Below are 7,184 nucleotides of genomic sequence, written 5' to 3' on the forward strand. Positions count from 1 at the left end.
GAAATAAATTGCCATTTTGGACTAACTAAAGGATTAGAATTTAGCTATGTTTCAGTTGGCAAAACAGGATAATGTATTTTTTATTCAAAAAAAAAATAGTTATGTATTTTTCTGGAATAGGAGTAGTGTACTGTACGTGTATAACTATTATAAACAAGAGCTTGAGTTTCGAGTGTTCAACGTTTTGCGAGAGTAATCAACTTTTGTCAATTGAACAAATATTTATTATTCTCAAATTTTGATCATCAACTTTTGAACTTATTGAAAAATATTATTATTCTCACAAATGGCCATGTCCCAGAAATAAACAAATTTGACATAAAATAATTATGGCAAAATATATATACATGTATTATATGATTCGTAGGACTTGTTACTGCACGAGGACGCTGTCACAATTTGCACTCTTTTGGCACTTAAATACCACCCTCTATTTTCGAAAACAGCCAATTTCGCGTGCATTAGATTTATAATGCATGTATTGCCTGGGCACGGAAAAAGCACACTGCGAACGACATTGCTTTTGTTTACACGTTGAGCTTCGTTCAGTCAACCCACTCACACATCAACACCCGCGTTTGCACATTATGTTTTGATGAGTCCAAGTGTGTGAAAATATTGGATCCAACACATAATAATGATAAAATTGGATGCCTTACGCCCCATATTTATTTGTCTCGCTATGAGTTTCGTCCAATATTTTAAAACTCATAGCTCGACCAATAAATATGGGCTCAATCGATCCAATTTTATATCAAACCTGGGCACAAACCTACCAAGGAAAGCTATACTACAAATTATAACAATGAAATGGAGGTCTTTGATAAATTTCGTGCCACGAATAGTGTTTTTTAGGGATTGCCACAGTCAAAAGGCCCTATCTACGTAGCAAGGAAAGCTATATTACATTTAATGAGATGGGGATCTTTGATAAATTTCGTGCCACGTAGGCCCCTTATAGTGTTTTTTAGAGATTGCCATGTCAAAAGGCCCTATCTAGTAGTAGGGCTAAGGCGGAAATAAAATGATTTACATCTGCAATTCGCGGGATTTTGTTTAGTTTAATTGGAAAGTTTTTTTGTAAATTTCCTAAAGACTATAGGCCTACTGTGTTATATAAGGGGTTCTACTCAATTGGTTCCATAATTGTATTCCATAAGCCCCTCGATAATAGTTCAAACGAAAAAATGACAGACAATTATAACCCTATGGATGGCGGAAAGCTTCAAAATACGCCTAAGAATACGCCTAAGAATACGCCTAACCTTAGACGTCTAAGATGCATCATCATCATCATCATCATCATCATCATCATCATCATATCATCATCGTCGTCGTCGTCGTCGCCGTCATCATGCTCATCAACATTAATACCTGACTACTACTAGCCACACCAAAACAGCACACCAAACCAACGAAAATAAAATCAAACCAATTAATCAATTTTGCTGCAAGTCCTCAGAGAAAATCACATTGGTGATACCGTCCATCACTAAAATATCAATCTTAGACGTGTAAGAATTCTTAGGCGTGTAAAATCTTAGGCGTCTAAGATTTCATTGGTCAATAATTGAATACGCCTAAGATGATTGGTTGTTTGGGATTTCTGGTCCTGTGATTCGTTGATTTAAGTCTACCGCGAATTTCTTAGACGCCTAAGATTGCATCTTAGACGCCTAAGAATGCATCTTAGACGTCTAAGATTGCATCTTAGACGTCTAAGGTTAGGCGTATTCTTAGGCGTATTCTTAGGCGTATTTTGAAGGTTTCCGCCATCCATAGGTTTCCGCCATCCATATTACCCTGCTCCGTTCGTTCAACAACAACCATAGAATATGTGTCGTTAAAAGCCAATTAGGCCAACACAAAGGTATTCATTAAAGGCATCATGCGCTGCATATTATGCATGTTGTACAACAATTTACATACTTAATGAGGCTATAAGAAGGTAGATTACACAATCAAATACTAATTGGTAGATCTTGTTTTTAATATAAAAATACATCAACGGAATTAATTGAACAAACACATATAATTGCTTGAATATTTGAATGTAAACAATAAACTTGATTAATTTCATATATTATGCTTAGAGATAATTAATAATAACTATATAATATGATAATATGTATAACTTGTGCAAATTTTATAATATATCAACATCAAAATGCTTTATATAAAGCAACATTCTATTCATTGCATGACATGTGGGATATTGATGTAATTATTATGATCAAGCCTCGCAATTTTATATAAACAATGGGAAACACTATTATCGACAATACATCAAGATCTTGCAAAATAAATGACATTCCTATTTAGCTACTCTTGCATTTTACTATAAGAAAATTCCTTTATTATAATACATTCTTGGGACTTTTACAGTATAATACTTTTCACAACGCTATTGGGTATTTATATTATGGAAAACAGCTATAACGTCATCTATATAAGTCTTCTGATATCCCTGAATAATGTTAGTTCTGGACATCCGTATTATTATCCTCGACGCTAGCGAATGTCCTAACTATGTAAGCATGGAAATGTATAGTAGATCTACTATTTCCATGGTTTAAGTTCGGTATCGAATCACTCTCGATGAGAAACAGAAAAACTTGACAGTTTTCTGAGGTAAAACTCAACTTTGTCTTGATGGGAGTCTTCTAAGAGCTTAAATACAGCCTATACTTTGTGTCAAATTATGGTGAGAAAAATGCTTTCTTTCGTCTCGTCTTAAGACGATCAGCCATTGGTTTTTGGGATTAGAAATATCATAAAACATTTGTCCAATTATGCATGCTAAACGAAACATACGTCATTTTGCATTTTGATGGAAAATTTGCCAAAATGTGTTATTTTGCATGTTTTCTTACCATGACAGTCACGCAATTCAAACATATCAAATCTGGTAGAGGCTAAGAGTTTACTCATTATTTTAATGTTAATTTTGATAATAATTGGTTATTAAAGAGAACATAAATGTAGTGAGTAACAAAAGGTTTAAGACAATGCATATAACTATCTAATTCAATTATGACAACATCTTTTGAAAATCTACCCAATGCGCATTTATCGCGGGTCACACCTATAAGCTGAATATAGCTGAATATAAACATGATAAATGTTGGTGCGGATGATACATAGTACTGAATACAAGGAATGAAACATAACTAGCAATTATAATGTAGTGGGAGGAATGAATAGAGTGTTTCATTGGTTATAATTGACTAATCAGCCTAATTATATAGGTCTCTCCTTTTTATAGAAAAAAATAGAACGTTATCCGACTACATAGGCCTATACCTGTAGTTAATTAATACTTAATTGTTTCAGCCTTAAGACAATTAATACAAATTATACAATGAGCATAGTTCAATATGATGACTTACGATGGTGTCATGTTAATTTGCATAGTGTTCAGGTACAAATTGTTTAATTGTGAATTATTTATGGTGTAACCTTCAATGGCTGCTATAGTATAGTCACGTATCATCGTCATCATCATCCTTCCAGCTGCGGAGCAGGCGACTACAAGATTTCTCCATGCACATCGATCTTTGAGAAGTGCGGCTATCTGTTCTGCTTGAATGCCTTGTATTATACATGTAGTATAATAAAATCATGTCATAAATTGCTCACATTCTAAGCAAAAAGGTGCCAATTCGATATTCGATTATTAAACAAGTGTCCTACAGGAAAACTCTCACAAAGGGTAAATGATATTTTATGGTTCTGTGAACCATCAAAAGGTTCTCAAAGACTGACCCTTTTATGTATACTTCTAAGAACCATCGAGGGTTCTCCAAATAGGACAAAATAATTAAGAACCTTTTGGCATAATGTTGCTAAGTGTGCATATTGGGCTATTCGAGTTGAATTCCATACACCATAATAGACATGACATTAATCTCCCATACAGGGGGTGTAGATTTCAAATGGAGTCCCCCATTCAGGTAACCCCATTTGAAATCCACACTCCCTGTGTGGAAGATTTATGGATGTCTTTCAAAGGGAGTATAGATTGTAGCTGGAATAAGCCATTAAGACAAACCACTATCAGGTCAGGTGCAGCTGTTCAACGTTCCACGCACATAAGCAACAATTTTATCACTTATGATTTGTAAGTTTTTACAACTAGTCCGTCCGAGACGAGGGGCAATACGGTACAACTTGAGTCACGTCTTTGACGATCTGATAATTGAAGAAAAATCAACTAGCAACGGACTAGCAACTCCGTTGCCAAGCAGCAGAAATCATCAGCTGTATACCGATCGTCATTGCAACAATAGCATTGATTGAGAAAACTGTCAGTTTTCAAAACGTAAGTGGAAGTGGAATTTTATTGGACTAGCTGTAAGAAATTACAAGTAACAATTTATCGTGAACAGTCCTGATGAATATCTTCAAGAATAATTTTGTCATGTTCATCTTGTTATCACATCAAATTTGCTATTATAAACAACATAATTTTGTGCCGATTCATACCGTAAAATGTTGGTTATTTAATTCCTTTGCCATTGCGATACATTAGAATCATTTTGCTAAAAGATCCACAATGGCTCAATCCACAATCCGTTAGGCCTCTTCCACTCACACAGAGAGTATATAATGTGGACTTCACGGACCAAGTGCGCAAAGTTGGGGCTTTGAATGACACGAACTCTTTGGGTTTGCCTCTCTTCTATATAAGTTTAAACCTTACCCCCTTAATGACTTTTTGTTGGATGGTGGTAGGAGGGGGACTGGTGTGTTTGTATGGGGGAGATGTGGTTACCGCCGGTTGCAATTTACTTGCTAGTATTGTCACTTCTCTTCTGAGGCCTCTGAAACACAGCTACCTTCGACATGTATGCCACTGCAAGTCTAGAAGCATCTTCGGAGAAGCTCATAGCTCCTCCTGATCCTCCTTCCAAAACTCTCCCTTTGTACTCGCCACCAGGAACGCTGAACATGAAAACAAAGGCGCTAAAGAGGAATTGGTTATATACATACAGTGTCTTTGATTCGTTATCAAAGCATATATCCTTCGGGGATAGATAGTCGCCATCTTTGTCCAATCTGCACGTAGCTCTGTTCAAATTAAATAGTAGATTTCCCATGTAGTCAATGACTTGAATCTCATGAATGGCCTGACTAACGGCAATGAGGTCCTTCCTACTAACGGCAATGAAGTTCGGTTCAATAGTCACTGTTAGTTGTTGCACGTATGTACCATCTTCCTTGTGGATGGTAACCACTCGACGAATACCGTCACCAACTACGATTTGGTTCTTGCGATCAACATCAAGGCAATCCAGTCTTACTCTCGTGTCTTTAGGATCACTTTCACAAAGCGTCATGAATTCGTCGCATAACGTGCCATTGATGTTAAATATAGTAACCTTCGTAGCTCGATTGCTGATAGTAACGATGTTGCCATTCGCAAGGAATTTAACACCAGATTTACTACGACATAAACCTTTACATGTGTCAAATTTCCGAATCAGGACACCATCCATCGCTATATTGTATAGCTTGATGGTATTAACATCTAGTACTGCTAGAGTGTTGCCGTCATGACTCAACGCTAATCCGTGGACACCTCCACTGATGACAGCGATCTCCTCCCATTCTGATACCAGATCTTCAGGTTGATGGTCATGTTGAGTGACCACTTGAAGACTCTCGATAGTCTCCGTCAGATGTCCTAAGAACACTTCAGGATTGCCTTTCTGAAACTCATGAGTTGCAATGCCTACCATTGGCTCAACCAGATGAGCTGAGTGAAGATCTTTCAGTGTATTGTTAAGATCGGATTGCATCAAAGATATACTTTCATCATCATATCTAGAAACCACATCATCTATAGTCTTATTCGACTGCTCTATAGACACCTTCATTTCTGTCAGACGTGTTCTTGCTGATTCGACAGACTTTTCTGACGCATCGGCAGTCTCTTCAACTTCTTGTATAAGCCGTTCTTGCTCGTTGATAATACTATCCACCATGTCTTTAGCTTGCATGTTAATCTCGGACACCCTATTTTTGCGGTGAGCTTTCAACTGACACTGTATAATGTCTAACTCCTTGTTGACGTTATCAATATCAGTAAGTTTCAGTTCAGATAACCACGCGAGTGTCTGCATGGACATTCGTTTCTGTTCAGCTCTGTAGTGAAGTTTTAGATGTCTGTGTCCTGTAGCACAATGTCCAGCACCGATACATCGTCCACATATCACGACGTTACATGTCTCGCAATATATATCCCTTGGTACACCGTGATGTATAGCGCATGTTTTATGCTCGGCAAGCGTTGTCACGGCATGTTTCTTCGGAGATCGAGCATCTTCAGGACTTGCTAACGATTCTATTAGATTACGCAGCAGTATATTAGACTTTAAAGCTGCGATACCGCCTACTGGAATAGGCGTTGTATTACGACACATTGGACATAACATCGCCCCTTGAACTTCATAGATTTAGCGTATTGTACCAGACATTCTCTGCAGAAAGTGTGTGAGCAGTCCAGATCGCGAGGCTCTCGTAGTCTATCGTGACATATAGCACACTCGAGTTGCTCGTTAATGCTAGATTTAAGCGAATCTTCTTCAATTGCTGCAGATGAAGCCGCCATAGTGCACGGATGACTATATTGCTATCTACCGTAGATGTACAAAATGGCGTACACACACGAAACGGTGCTCAGCTTTGCAAAAGCTCCTTTCTTAAGCATCAATTTACAATAGGCGAAGGATAACTATATTTGCAAAACAGAAAAAAATCAATTGCAATCTCCTCTCTACATAAGCATTTTAATTAGATGTAAAAAATTTAAAATAATGTTTCATTTATAATTGTATTATTTCAAATAATTTTACAAAGGCTGATAATATATATTTTTTCATCAAATTCATTAAAATAACATGTTTTATTATTAATAGCAGTCTGTTATTTTTAATATCATATTGAGAGGCTTGTATAAGAGGTTCATTTAATATGCATCTGACCCTGTGAGTCAGTGCGCTGTGCTCCGACGAGATTGAATAATGTATGCACGTTAAGGTTATCTATCGTTCAATATATAATTTCAATTCCCACATACGTGTTAGTGTACCGCGCAGTGCATGCAGCATTTTAAAATTGCCATTACAAAATCTAATTTCATGCATAGAGTATTGGAAAAATATCTCAGAGCAGTAACACTA

This window comes from Amphiura filiformis, chromosome 9, assembly GCF_039555335.1.
Source record: "Amphiura filiformis chromosome 9, Afil_fr2py, whole genome shotgun sequence".
Taxonomy (NCBI): domain Eukaryota; kingdom Metazoa; phylum Echinodermata; class Ophiuroidea; order Amphilepidida; family Amphiuridae; genus Amphiura; species Amphiura filiformis.